Source organism: Lethenteron reissneri, chromosome 37 (genome assembly GCF_015708825.2).
Source record: "Lethenteron reissneri isolate LAM-NWPU_2019-01 chromosome 37, ASM1570882v1, whole genome shotgun sequence".
NCBI classification, from domain to species: Eukaryota; Metazoa; Chordata; class Hyperoartia; order Petromyzontiformes; family Petromyzontidae; genus Lethenteron; species Lethenteron reissneri.
The window spans coordinates 9,360,866-9,376,479 of record NC_083815.1 but is presented as its reverse complement, the minus strand read 5'-3'; positions in this window follow the sequence as shown (position 1 = coordinate 9,376,479).

Here is a 15,614-nt window from a genome sequence, read left to right as displayed (position 1 = left end):
CACAGCGGCCTAAAGCCTACAGCTAGGCCTAAAGCCTAGAACTAGGCCTCAAACTCTCCCTTCGTATCGTACCCCCGCCATTTCATTTTATTATAGCCATTCATTTGTTCGTTCCTACCAGCCCACCCCGCAGGGACCTGTTTTTCAACGCCAATTCACACCACACTTTCACTCGTCATCAAAAACCGACCTCGGAGCTCTCCAACTCCGCTCACTTTAATATCCAGCCCTTTTATAAGCCTTATTTTTCCTGCCCTTTTATAATCATTATAATCCTTCTCGCACCAATTCGATCAGTGTCCTCCACTCAATCGTCGGATTACGTGTCGTGCACGGCAGTGCTCCCGTGACCCCTGACCCTTAACCCGTGTTTGTGTGTGAAGATGTCCGGAACATCCTCTACATTTGTATTTTGAAAAAAAAACTGGTCATTTGGTGATGTTGCTTCCGCATTGGCAGCGGTGAACACGCGAGCTTGACAACGAAACTCGGTCCGTTCGTCGATAACAACACTGTGAGGGGCGAATAGGTGATGTTTCAAGCAATGGCCATTCGTATCGTAGCACCTACCTACATCTATGAAGAAGAGCCATTGCACGAAAGGTCACCTGTTATGTAAAAACAAAAATCAGTTTTAAGGCCACAGAGTCAATGACGAAGGTGTTGAGGTTTTCCTTCTAATCTTGTTAACAGATTTTAATACAGTTGCAATGTCGCAAATTTCGACTCGGCGACAACTGAGATAAAGGCGGATATGTGACCGGGTCGGATGTGCGACCAGCTCTCGAGAATTCCAGTTGCACCGTGGTACACATTCAGCACTTGATGTGGCTGGTTATTTGGTCAGGGTAGACGTGTAGTAGTCAGATATGCTGCGTTTACGGTGACTCGGTTGTCTGTGACTCAGTCCAACAATAATAGGAACCGTTATTGTTTTCAATTATGTCGTCTTTTATTATTGTTATGTGCCCAGTATGCTTTGAGTTAATATTAATCTTCCTCATATTTATAATATGTAGTCGTAGGAGCTGGGATGTGCAACGCTCAGCCGAATAACTTTTTTTTCGGTTGTGCAGATCGATCCGATAAAAAAAAATCACTCCGCTCGGGATTAAACCACGAGTGGCTGACGCCCAGACTTTCAACGCAGGATCGACTTCAGAGCTCTGACGCATCCATTATGAGCCTCCTTAATAATAATAATAATAGTACAATTTGTAACGCGCGCAAATTTGCAGACGTAGTGGCCGCAACTCAGAGGCGCGGAGCCAAGCTCAGAGTCGCTCAAAAGCATGATTGTAGAGGTGAGTTTTTAAGTGTCTCTTGAAGGAGGCGATTGAGGTGATGCTGCGAATGTGCAGAGGGATATCGTTCCAGACTGTTGGGGCTGCCACCGAGAAGCGGCGCGTAGACATGACCATCCTGGATCTTGGTATTGAGAGGAGGTCGTGAGTCGCGCTGCGCAGGCATCTGCCGTGTGCTGAGCTGCAAGTTGTCAATAATGAAGAAAGGTACGGCGGGCAGGCGGATATGAAGGCATTGTGGCAGAGGCAGGCGGTCTTGTATGTGACCCTACTGGCAATGGGGAGCCAGTTGAGAGCGCGGAGACGAGCTAGTGAGTCGAGGCGGGGATGAGTGTGGGCAATGACGACGCGTGCTAGGTTATTTTGTAGTCTTTGAAGCTTCCTTAGGTTGCCAGCGGAGGTCCGGACAAGGACGGAGTTACAATAGTCAAGGCGAGACCCAACTATGCAACATGCCAAAGTGTTGGCAATTTCAGTAGAGATGAGAGGACGTATGTGTCTAAGAGCCTTCAGGTGAAAGTCACATGAGCTGATGATATGGTTGGTTTGACGGTCGAAGGATAAAGTTGAATCTAGGATGACACCGAGGTAGCTGAAGTGGTTGGTGAACTTGATGCTATGACCGAAGATGTGTATGTGTGTGGGGAGTGCTGCTGAATTGAGACGTTGCTTGGTACCTAACATGATGGCCACTGACTTTTTCGGATTAAGGGCTAGGTTGTGTGCAGTGAACCATTGTTGCACGGCGGTGGTACATTCCGAGAGCCTCTCGAATCCAGATGCATTGCTAGAATCGATGACGGTGAATAGAATCGTGTCATCCGCGTATGAGTGATGCTTAACACCGAAGCTTGCAATGAGTCGGCCGATCGGGGAAGTGTAGGCTGTGAAGAGCAGGGGACCTAGAACAGAGCCCTGGGGAACCCCGCATAATGCTCTTGTTTCAGGCGATGTGGACATGCCCACCCTGACTGAGGATTGCCGGTCAGAAAGGTACGAAGCTATCCACTTGAGTGCTGAGCCGCATATACCGAAGTCGGATTTCAGGAGGGAAGTAAGGAGCGAATGGTTGATGGTGTCGAAGGCTGACGAAATGTCCAGACTTACAAGTGCAACAGTTGAGCCGGAATCAACGATCGTTAAAATGTCATCGAGCACCCTAGTGAGTGCTGTTTCTGTGGAATAGTTTTGACGGTAAGCTGACTGGAAGTTGCAGTAGTTTGCGGAGGAGGTGACGTGTGGTTGTAGCTGGGCGAGGGCTAGTCGTTCAAGGAGTTTAGAGAGGTTCGAGAGGTTAGTGATGGGACGATAACTAGATGGGTCATCCGGATCTAGATTTGGTTTCTTTAACAAGGGAGAAACCAGGCCAGATTTGAGGTTGGACGGAAAACACCCCGAAGAGAAGGAGGCATTTGCGATGTTCCTGATCATGATGGCGAGTTCCGGAGCACATTGCTTGAACAAGGAACCTGGGAGCACGTCGAGTGGAGATGACTTCAAAGGAAGTGATTCAATTAAAGCGAAAACGTCTTTTGTAGACACAGGCTTTAGCATAGTTAGAAGAGTGTCTGGGTTAGTGCTTACAATTTTAGGTACCATGAGCGGGGTACAATGGTGCAATGTGTCAGTAGACGTGCACGAGTTTGCGACGGCGATTAGCTTGTTGTTGAAGTAAGTATTAAAAGAGGTGGCAAGTTTCAGTGAGGCAAGGGGATCGCTAAGGTGAGGGACCATGGTGCTACCAGGATGGAGAAGATCTTTGAGAGTTTTCCATAGAATGCGCGGGTTTCCGGTTGCTTTTTTGATGCGTTCCTCAATGTGGGAGGAACGTGAGACAAGGATCAGTTTGTTAGTTTTCCTGCAGGCGACTCTGTAAGCAAGTCGATCAGCAGGTAGACCACTGCGGGATGCGATACGTTCAAGACGCCTCCTGGTTCGCTTAGCAATGATGGCATCTCTTGAGAGCCAGTGAGTGTCGTGAGAAGACTGCCTAGCGGTTCGTGATTTTAATGGAGCTAGTTTGTCCAGCGCCGCCCTCATGTCAGCTTCTAGTTGGAGAGCGCAGACGGTTGGATCCGATGATGGGGATAACATTGAAAGCGAGTTTGCAAGGAGGTGACGAAAAGCAGAAAATTCGATACCCTTAAAATTACGCAAGTTGCGGGTGAATTTGATGGTGATTGGCTTCGGAAAATGGAGGGAAGAAAGTATAAGGCGGTGGTCAGAGTAACCAGTTTGGAAAACTCCCAGTGCAGTGATGCGTCGGTGCTGGTTAGGTTCCAGAACCAGGTCGAGCATGCTCTCAACGTTTGTTGACGAAGCTCTGGTGGGGCCTGAGTTTGTGATGACCAGGTTATGGCAGGCCAAAGTTGACTCAAGGTGACTATCGATGGCCGCCACCCAGCCACCTCCGATAAAAACATTTCTAAATAGAGTCGACACGAAAAGTCACAATGACTTGGCCATAACAGCGATAGCATTGTCATGAAACAAATCATGGTATCGGATTATCCACATCTAAGCTGATACGTTGGGGTAATTGTAAGAACGTGTAATGCCTTGCGCTGTGCGATCTCATGAGAACTGCACCTAGGTCAGTTCAGCCTGAAATGGAACCCAATATTCACTATGGTGAGAGGTAATTCATTCCTAAGGGCAGCACTGGGAACGGTGACGGCCTGGCGAAGACGACCGTGGTCACAGTTTTACCATCGACGTTTACCAAGAAACATCCACCACCAACATTCACTACCAACAAAACATGGCCCCTTGTTACTCAAACGACCACTGAGCATTGCTCACTTATATCGGGGCCGTCCTAATCTACTGTGGTGAAAACACGCACATCCATAATGTCCACAGCATATGGCGATAGCAAATAATGTATCATCAGACATGATCTTTCCACTGCTGGATGAAGGCCTCCCCAAGCCACCACCATCTGAATCTGAACTATTTTATATTACCACGTAAGGCCCACTGAGGTTTATAGTTATTTTTCAGAAGCGACTTATCACAAATAATAGCTCAACGAAACGGTTCCTCATGTCGAAATGTGTCGCAACCAAATACTCTAAACGCATGATTCGAAATGTGGAGGGGAAAACAAGATAACAATCAACGTGCAAACTCCATATGTACAGGCGCCAGGGTCGGGATCAACAACAACAACCTCCATTCGCCACTAAGTGGCGGTGACGTCACCACGACGCTTGTGCCAGGCCATGTGCACATTGTGGCTACGTGAAGTGTCGAACTTCTGCTGGCAGGAGGTCACGTGGCAGACCCAGCAGGTGCCACGGGTCGACTGAGATGACTGGCTGATGCACCACCTGTGCCCCCTACTGTGCCAACTTGCTGTGCTTTAGCCACCCGGCGCTCCACTCGTTGTTGTGAGCGTCGCTCCTCCGCCCTCCGTTGTTGCTGGAGGGCGACTGCCTCCAACTGCCCAGTAACGTCCTTCACGAGCCTCCTCCACTGAGGCCGATCTTGACACCGCTGGTACCAGTCATCGGCAAGTCCACTCAGCTCCACGTCCTCCTGTACCACATCACTCCATCTCTTCTCTAGCCGGTGGTCATGGGTCCGGGATCGGACCCATGACCACCTGCATACCAGGCGAGGGAGTTAACATCTCGCCACAGCGGCGCCCCATCTCAATCTCTCGATGCAACGATCCGTCTGAGCTTCTGCATACGAGCCGATCGCATCGCTCCCATATTCACGGCGGTCGTCCTCTTGGGCTGGAGAGAGGACTCACGTTACCTGCGAAGAAGGATCAAGTGGGCTGAGGATGGTAGCCCTCTTAAGCGTACTCTTCCGTCCGGGAATGTGGACATTACACATAGCTATGGCGGGGACAAGTCTATCCATAGGACAACCACTGTGGACTTCCTCACAAAGCGGTACTCATTTTATCGTACCTGTTCAGTCAACACGCCAGTGTTTGTAATGACAGCACTGTGTATAATACTGTCCAGAGAAAACCCTTAATGGGGATTTGAAGTCGAAATCAATCTGCAATGCTATTGTGGTCTGAAGCAGTCATTCCCAATCTTGCGTTGGTCTGTGCTCCCTACCACACCTACCTACAGACCATATATTTTAAATAAGCGTAAAATTTTCCCTACAATAATCTACATATTTACATACGTTACTGAAAATTATTAACTAATTTAAGGCCTACTATATGATAAAGTTGCATTTATATGTAATTAACAAATGAGACGTTTGAATTCGCAATTAACAAACTTAATAACAATAACGTAATTGTGTAGATATATTATACCGGCACCCAATATACTTTAGACTTGCGCAGTGATGATGATTGAATAACGATACTCATGATGATGGGGCACAGACAGTGGCGTAGTAACGACGTTATCAGCTCAGGGGGTGCGGCAATCGGTTCGGTGGGGCCCCCCAATATGTGATTTGTCTCGCACGGTCTCACCCAGTGGCTCGAATATATCGCGGCTCCCCTGGCCCAATCACATCGTTACGCTCACGGTCTCGAACATTTGGCGCTGTAAGGGGGAGCTCCGTCTTCGCAAAATGCAGCAAACTGCAGCTCCGTGGTTTGGTGGTTGTCAAGTAGGGCCTCAACTCGTAGCTTTGGCTACCGGGAGGGCAGGGAGGTGGAGGGGGCAAGGGACCCCCTGCCCACACGCTAGTTACGCGACTGGCCACGGAATTTGCCAGCGCACTCACGCAGAGCAAACAGTGATTAGTAACCCCGCGTGACCACGCTCTGCGTGACGAGCGGAGTTCTGTACATTTGTCACATCTGGATTTGTCACGCGTATCCCTTGGACGTGCGTGCATCACAGGCCCTGCAGAAATGCAAACTGCTGCTTTAGATTTGCTCACAAAGGGTCAAACAAATACCTCTTGCAAAAAAACACCCTAATCAGCATACCGGTCAGGCAGCCAAGCATGCAAACCTGCACCGCATCCTGTTGTTAAAAAAAAGTATATTCTATCGATCAAAGTGCTTCCTTGCTCGAGCAAAATTTGGATAAGACAATCCTAGTTTAGATTTGTACGCAAATTTATTTATTTTTATCTCACTGCGAACTGAAAATCGGTGAAGAAACCAGTTGGACCCGGTTTCTCGCACGTGTTACATTGGTTCGGCCATGTGCACGGTGGAAGATCAAATTGGAGAAAGTAAAAAATATATATATTTAGTTTTTTACCCTTTTATCTAGCAACAAAACTGACACCTTTTATACAAGGAGTCATGTTTGCATTGACCACAATACCTGCAGTCGGAATGCAAACAAAAAACATAACTCTGATAATGTAAAATTTCGATTTAAAGCTTTCGTGACTGCAGGGATTCATCTTCTTGGTTCTTTCGGTAAAGTCACGTAGAAGGGAAGTAATAAAATAATAAAAGTAAAACATAATAAAACAATTCTCACGACGTTTCGGCCACAACGCAAGCAGCCGTCCTCAGGCGAAGAATGAAGCACCACCAAGCTTGGAGCGTATATTTAAGCTGGGTTAGAGGGGGGGAGGTGGGAAGAAGAGCGCCTAAACAAAATAATTTGCATATCAAGAGGAATTCAGCATATGGAAAATGCGTAGGAGGTGGGCGGAGGGGGTTCCAAATCAATACTATGCCCGTGCATTATGCAGGATTAGCAGCATCAAAGGGGGGGGGGGGAGGGGGTAGCATTAACAAAGGAAAGGAATGTTAATAGTATGTAGCTGCAGTTACTAAACAACCACGTAAAAAACTAAAGTATAAACTGCATAACAAACTAAAGTATAAACTACATAGCATCATCAGTATACTTACTATACTCTACAATAAGTTGAGTTACTAACAGTAAGTAATACATAAAAAAAATTCTACGTTGTAAAAAATTATATAATATGCTTCCATCTAAACTTTATTCTCTTACATCACACGCGTCTATACCGTACTATATACTGCCATAGGCAAACCCAACATGGCAGTATATAGTACGGTATAGACGCGTGTGATGTAAGAGAATAAAGTTTAGATGGAAGCATATTATATAATTTTTTACAACGTAGAAAAATTTTTATGTATTACTTACTGTTAGTAACTCAACTTATTGTAGAGTATAGTAAGTATACTGATGATGCTATGTAGTTTATACTTTAGTTTGTTATGCAGTTTATACTTTAGTTTTTTACGTGGTTGTTTAGTAACTGCAGCTACATACTATTAACATTCCTTTCCTTTGTTAATGCTACCCCCTCCCCCCCCCCCCTTTGATGCTGCTAATCCTGCATAATGCACGGGCATAGTATTGATTTGGACCCCCCCCCCCCCGCCCACCTCCGACGCATTTTCCATATGCTGAATTCCTCTTGATATGCAAATTATTTTGTTTAGGCGCTCTTCTTCCCACCTCCCCCCCTCTAACCCAGCTTAAATATACGCTCCAAGCTTGGTGGTGCTTCATTGTTCGCCTGAGGACGGCTGCTTGCGTTGTGGCCGAAACGTCGTGAGAATTGTTTTATTATGTTTTACTTTTATTATTTTATTACTTCCCTTCTACGTGACTTTACCGAAAGAACCAAGAAGTCTGATAATGTATGCACTGTCCTTGAAATTGATTGGTCCACACCCGAGACAGCTTTCCTTAGAGCCTCGTCTCACATGGTGTTGGACCAGATGACGCCAAAAGGCGCGCAACTCAAAGACAATGCACCATCAGAGTATGAGAGCTCGGGTAAGCATTTACACTATTGGAACCTCAGTTTTGTTGCCAGATAAAAGGGTAAAAAAACTATTATCATATTTTGCTACTGGCAAATGAGGTTCCAATGGTATATATATATTTAGTTTAGGCTATTCCATCAACAGCAAGCAAATGGTCATCTTCATCATCGCCAGCAACGATCCATGCACTTCCTCCTGGATGAGGGCGGCCCTCCCCAAGCCGCCACCGAAAGCTGTCATCGTCTTTCACGATCCTGCGATGACGACAAAATTCGCCCAGCTGATTTCATCGCTCCATCTCCACTCGGGCTCGTTGTCAGATGTCAACAATTGTTTAGCGATCTTGTGAGCTTTGTTTCGCTTGATGATGATCTGATTTCGATGGGGCACAGATTTGCACACCGATGGTGATGATGATTTGCGAGACAACTTGGCACACTTAATCGTGAACTAATTATTTCCACGTGACATGAAGTTTATTTTTAACCGACAAACAGCGTGAAAACACCACTCAGAGACAAAGATCCCCCGTATAGCCTTTAACAGACTGTTGGGGCAAGTGCTATTAGCGACCACCTTTGAAGACCGACACTTAACACGAGGGGGTGGGTGGCCAGCATCACGCCCGTCCGCCTTTATCTCCCTCGGGTACTCATTTGAGGTTGTGTCGACCTAGGGGACGCGCAAGACCGGTTCAGAAAATAATCGTCACTGGTATTGGCCGTGAGCGGGAATCAAACTCGGGTCGCGGGGTTCGTAGCGCAGCGCGCTAACCGCTACACCACCGCTCCCCACGTAAGAGAGAAACACATCCACTGGATCCGCACAAGCAAACGCGTCACGACTGAACGCTCAATGTATGCGTTGTCAAGGCTCGCACAGACGTGGATGGAACACTAGATAAGGGGTTGCGAGCTGAGAGTTAAACCCACGAAGGTGACTCGTGATTGAGAAACCCAGACTTGATCGAGGAAGTGCTGAATATGTTGACGGACATGAACTCTGAAATGTCTCTCAAAGTCATGAATTAAGAAATGGCACCAAAATAAAAAAAGCAAATAAAAATTATCACGACAAAGAAAAATATTTGGGATGCTTGGCCAATTTTTATGAATTTTTGATAAGTGAGAGGATAAAAAAAACTCATCACGCATACGAGGGGATAACACTCTAAGCTCTGCACAGATAGATTCAAGAATCCACTGATATATTGTCATCTCCTGGCCACCTCGCAGCTGATGCCTGCAGCGCCTGGCATTCCAATGCAGTCTCCCGGCCAAGTACTCACCAGGCGAAAATCAACGTAGCTATAGAAACCTGTTGAGATCGGGCACATTCAGAGTCGTTTGATCTGTACTGTATTATCAAATGTCAAGAGGTTTATTCATATTGTAACGCAGGGTTTACACGAGTAAATAAGATAATCCACACCGTGAATTTAATACGTCAACTGGCTCAAACGGGTGGCTCAATAGTTCCAGCACTTGACTCACAAGCCGGAGGGTTCCAATTCCCAGTCGAAGGTCAACTCAGCCTTTTATGGTCCCCACGGTCGATCTGCGATTATAAAGATCAGTACCATCTTGTGCGGAGGCAAGCATAGGTCGATGGGCGTGGAATTGCCACCACTGGGATCACGGCTGCAAACGAAGATCGAGAAGGGGGAGAGACGCGTTGTCTCGAAGCGTGGAAATCCATGCGGCCTTTACCGTGCCTGCTCTGTGAATATTCATCCAGATTTAAGAATCAAAGTGCGTTTAGAGTATTTGGCTGCTATGAATTTGCACACGATAAGCCACTTCGTTGAGCTATCATTTGTGATAGCCAGCTCGCTTCTGAAAAATCGCTACATCGCTCAGTGGGCCTTACCTGACTAAATGTAATTAGATTACATCAGCATCATTATCATCAGAAACGCTTGGGTGACAGTGGCCCACGTTTTGTCAAACAGTCTCCACGTTTCGCCAGGTGAGTCCAGTGTCCCTTGGCCGACTGGACGGTGCCGTGCGATGGAGACGGTCGAAGGTTGTTTCCATTGCCCGAAATAAACACAAAGAGAGAGGTGGGGGGGAGGTGCTTTGAAACGAGTAATAAGCGCCAGACGTCGTTCACGTTGCGTGGCGCCACGGGGTTGGTGTGCGGGATGGAGAGCGCATGGTTGGGTTGTAATCTGCTGCCCTCTGCTGCCCATGCAGCAACATCGTGACGCCGAAGCGTCGATGCGTCTCAATTGTCAACGAGTCGTTTCGTTTAAAAGAAGCACACGAGGGACCATTCGGCGGGGTGAAGAATCGCCACGAATATCACGGCACGAGGGAGGCCCTCGCCCAGGAGTGGCTCGACAAGAGGGCTCTACACAGTGGCGTAACCACGTGATCAGCTCAGGGGGTGCGGCAATCGATCACGTTGGGGCCCCAATTTGTCTCGCACGGTGACACCGAGGCTAAAAATCGCGGCTCATCTTGCCTATAATTAATCAAGAATTCTTATGAAAATAAATTTGAAACGCATTTAAAGTAGGTTTTTGTTATTTAAGCTGTTGAAAACATCTCACGGTGGTTGTCTCGGGGTCCCAACTCGTAGCTTTGGCCACCAGGGGGGGGCAAGGCACCCCCCCATCCCACTACGTAACCCCACGCTAGTTACGCTACTGGCTCTACATCTACAAGAGAGCCTGCCCATTGAGACTCAAAGACTCCTCTGTTGAGACCAGGGATACAAATACACAGGAAATGAAAGGAAATCGAAAACAATGTCAAAACAATGCAAAACTATGATGGCATTGGCAGCCCTGAGCATGAAGTGGAGATTCCACATTCCCAGATGAACACTGTTGACTTCCCACAAAGTGGTACAGTACTTGCATTCGTGCCCCCGGAGAGAATGATGGGGCTGAGTCGAAACCCAGAATCGAATCAGTGGGGTGCCATGTGGTTTGATGGGGGCCCCAGTGCAATGAATTAAATGGGGCCCCGATCCAATTAGCACCTGGCACCTGGGCCCTGGCGTATTTTCACCGCTTGCACACTTGATATCCCACGCCACCAGCTCGAATTCACAGCCTTTCCGATTGTGAGTCAAGCGCTTTGCCGCAATGCCACCGGCCTGGGTTACACGATGAGGAATTTGGCGCGTAATGCAACGCGGCCAATCGTAAATCAAATGAAAGATGTTTAAAACCACTCGTTGAGTTGCATGGGAGCCATGCATGCACAGCATTTCACAATGTTGAAAACAAAATCCGAGTTTTAGAGTCAACACCCAGCCTCACCGAGCCGCAAAACAAAGTATTTTTTTAATTATTTTTCAAGAGGCTCGTTCGTATATATGTCTGTGTGTTGAACTTCTTTTGCACCGTACGTAGCCAACCGTGCTAATCGGAGGTTCGTCACTGGAACCTGCGGCTCTGGGGCCGCATGCGGTGACTCTTTAAGGGTTGTTTCGTGGCGTTATTTATGAAGGACAAATGTCTCATGTTCACACGCATTGAGGTTGTGGTTTTTTTGTTACCGAATTCGAAGAAAATTGTCTCTTCTTGTTTTTGGTTTGCCGACCCCCTGGTTTAAGCGATTCCTATTTGTGTTGTCTCGTGTGGAGGAAGCAAGACTGATAGAGCAGGGTTAAGCTACACGCGTGAGCAAAGAACACGTGTAAAGATCCACACACATAGCCGCCTACAGCTCTGCTACCTCATACCTTCGTTACCTTTGGAGGGCGGTGTCACCCACATGATCTCAACATGATCCACCAATGACCAACCCTTGATCCAAGTCACTAAGAGATCGGTAGACCTGGTAGGCCAAACTGCAGTGTTTAATGTAAAATAATAAATATAGCCAGCACTTTGATCAATACACTGCTGGATCAAAGCTTCGCCACACCTTTTACTCACGTGGGAAGCTTGGCCATACTTCACCACGCTGGTCAGTGCGTATCAGTGAAGGGGTTGCCCAGGACCCATTTAGAAATACATCGCCTCTGGTGTTAGTTGTGTGCCGGAATGTGCAAACCACTGTGCCACCACTCCACTATAAACTACGGTGTCGTACACAGGGTATGTACAGCATTTGCATTTGTAGCGTGTTCTAATGTGTTTCCTGCTGGACATCTGTGAAAAGAGCTTCATAGCTCATCGGATTCCTCCAGTCTAAATAACGATTGTGATAATGTGACGTTTAACACGTAGGCTTTCGCGACCAATATCAGATTGTAAGTTGTGGCTTTGCTCTCAAACACACCGGTGTGCTGTACTAGTAACGAATTGGTATGTTCTGTTTACTAACAACCCTTACTAATTGGCTGTGTCGGGTGAAGCGGGTTTAACGACACATTTATATATTTAGGTGATCTAACCCAAAAAATATGGATATAATCTGATGTACAGGAATATTAAAGGTCATCTGTTGTGTTAATTGTCTCCTCGAGGTGGCGCAGTTTCCAAACGATTTGGAAGGACATTTATTTTTTGTAGAATATTTTTTTCATGAAGTTGCTCTTTGCCAACAACGCCTTCGAATCCAGCGGTATCTGGGCAACAGGCCTGGCTCTGCTGGCGAGAACCAGGAAGTCGAAAATAAACAGGGGTTAGTCTTCTTAAAGATACTCTGCTGAATTAACTTGCGTCCAGAAGACACATCGACTGATTGACCAAAATACATATACATGAGTGGGAACACATACACGGCTATTTAGCTCTTTATACTGATAGGAACCTCCTGGTTACACCAGCCCACAGGGGATTATTGTATTCGTCCGTCCGTCGTGCATCCAAAAATGGGAGCGGTGGGGCTGGGTGGGGAGAGGCTGGGTGGGGAGGGTGGGGAGGGGCTGGGTGGGGAGGGAGGGTGGGGCTGGGTGGGGGTGGGAGGGGTGGGGCTGGGTGGGGAGGGGAGGGTGGGGAGGGGCTGGGTGGAGAGGGTGGGGAGGGGCTGGGTGGGGAGGGGAGGGTGGGGAGGGGCTGGGTTGGGAGGGTGGGGCTGGGTGGGAGGGGTGGGGCTGGGTGGGGAGGGGCTGGTCACCCCGTGGTGCCCTTATAAAACTCAACGTTTTAACCTACTCACGCCAGCTTGTGCCTGCCCTCACAGTCGGACATATTTGCGGAATACACCACGCCGCCGTTGACCCTGGCCATTGACCGGGCAACCCAACCAGCTCCCTCCGCAGGAATGTGTTTAATCTGCGCTATTGGCATCTGTTTGTATCTAGGCTGAAACAATCCTCGACCCAGTTTGTCTCATTCCTGTGCAAGTGTATATATTGCTTCTCCAAACTGATCACTGACAAAATTGAGCAGCCATATTTTGCCCACCGCAATGGATAAGGGGGCACAAAGATCCCAATGCTAACCAGTGGTGGAAATTACACATTCCGATGACGGGAACCAGTCCCCTCTCCCTAAGACAATCACAGTTTGCGTCCTACCAAGTCATGCAAACATTCATCACGCGGTCGTCAATTTACTGACCCTGAGGAGATGACAATGGCGATGTTGATACGATTGGGATCGCTGGTGTTTTACCGGCTCACGTATATATGGACCGCGCGATAATCGACACACACGACCCCCTGCAATATTGTTAATATGCATTCCATGCACGGTGTTTATTCAAAACAGGACGTTTAAAACATGACGTTTAAACATTGCATACAAAACATATCGTTAAAGAACCATCACCAAAGTAAATTCTCGTTGTAAGTCAACGCGTCAGGGACGCGCATTTGAGCACGGAGTTGCATGTGTGGTTTGTGCGTCGAGCAAATATCAGAGTCATCGAAGAGACAGAGGCGTCGTCTTCTTTTTCTTCCCGTTCAACCAAGAGAGTTCCATGATGTACGACTCCATTGGCGTTGCTGAGGCAGTGGTGAGAACAAAAACAATCTACATTCCTATAGCAGGGGGTGAGGATCGCTACTGTGTAGTTGCTCAGAATTACCGAGTAGATCGTCCTGTTCATTAATGTGCGAATCATTTTGTAATTGTAAGTAGGAATACGAATAATAATGCCCCATTTAACCATCTGAATAGGTTTATTTTTTTAAAGAGGCTCCCTGTTTTGGGGATTTTCAGCCAATTTCAATCGTTAGTATTTGGCACGTGGAGAGAAATCGGGGGGGATAACAACACTCCGCACAGATTGATTCAATAAACTATTGCTATGCAAACATCTCCTGGCCATTTCGCAAATCCAAGCGTCCCAAAACACCTGCAATTACCAAGCAGTCTCTCATCGAAGCACTAACCAGATTAAAATTTGCTTAGCTTGTGAGGTTTGACGAGGTCGGACACATTCAGGGATATTTGGCCACATGTCTTTGCTTTCCCAATGAGGACGATGGGCTGAGTTGACCCCTGACTGGGGTCAAGCTCTCTAAACACAGTGCCAACCGACTGGATAGTAACTGTCTCAATAACTGCTTGCATCACCATTTCAGCTGTCGTCCTATTGTACAGTATAATACGCTGTATTTTTATTGGCTGACATTTGGAAAAAGCAAAAAACAAAACCGACAGTCTCAAATCATAAAAAATAAAAGCTTTCAAAACCACGTGTGCTTCCTAATATAAAGAACGTGTTACTATTTTATAACTTGTGTACTTCGACAACATTCCACTCTGCAATCTCTGTGCGGCTGGCAGTGAGATGAGGCCGACGTTGCTATTGCAAAGGATGGGGCTGTCGCCTCAATATTTTTTGGCTCAGAAATAGACCACACACAGCCCCTCGGGAAAATAGCCTGCATCCTTTGCAGTAGGCCTGGCATTTTTTTCCCTTCCAATTATATCTCAATCGTACTATTGCCATTTACACCATGAGACGGACATTTCCATTTGGAGCCTCTCCAGAAATTCAGTGTTGTTACCGCATATTAGAGACCGATCTCTGGAAAATGGCACGACAGAATAAATTCTGAGGTTTCTAAAGTTCATTCAAGTGCATATTTTATGTACGTGTCACTTTTTTCACTTGTTAATATAATGGGGTGTTTGCGTGTGTGTGTGCAGTCATTGGCGAAGGAGCTGAAACCATGAACTCCCTGACGTTCGAGAAGTCAGTTTGAGCCCAGGATCCCAGCAGAGCTCAGCTCAGCCCTCGAAGCCACCACGCCACCTCTCCCAGCCTTTAGCATAAACAAGCAAAACATGTCTAACTCACTCCAGCAAGGAGATCGTAACGAGCCACCACCACCACCATCGTCACCAGCGTTCAATTCCCTGGCACGGTTTTAGTCCCCCAAAAGCCACCCAGTGGGCCTGTTAGTGACGCTTAATTGTGAAGCGTGAATTTCGTTCTCTTGACAAGGGCCCTTTAGTTGTCCGCATCGTAGCCGCCGCTGCCGTGTCGCGGTCTCGCGCTCACTTCCCGAACCCGTTGGGGTCGCGGGTGTTGTGCGTGGTCTCCCCGTCGTTGCGGCCCAGCTCGTACAGCAGCTGCTTGAGCTTCTGCACGCCGCACGTGCCCAGCACGCAGGAGACGCGGCGCGCCAGCGGCATCGCGGGCCTCGCCATGCCGCCCACCAAGTGCGCCCTCGCGCCCCGTGAGCCGCGGCCGCCGCGGGGCTCGGCCCGGACCGCAGACCTGTTCGTCACGCGACAGCAAAGGGGGGGG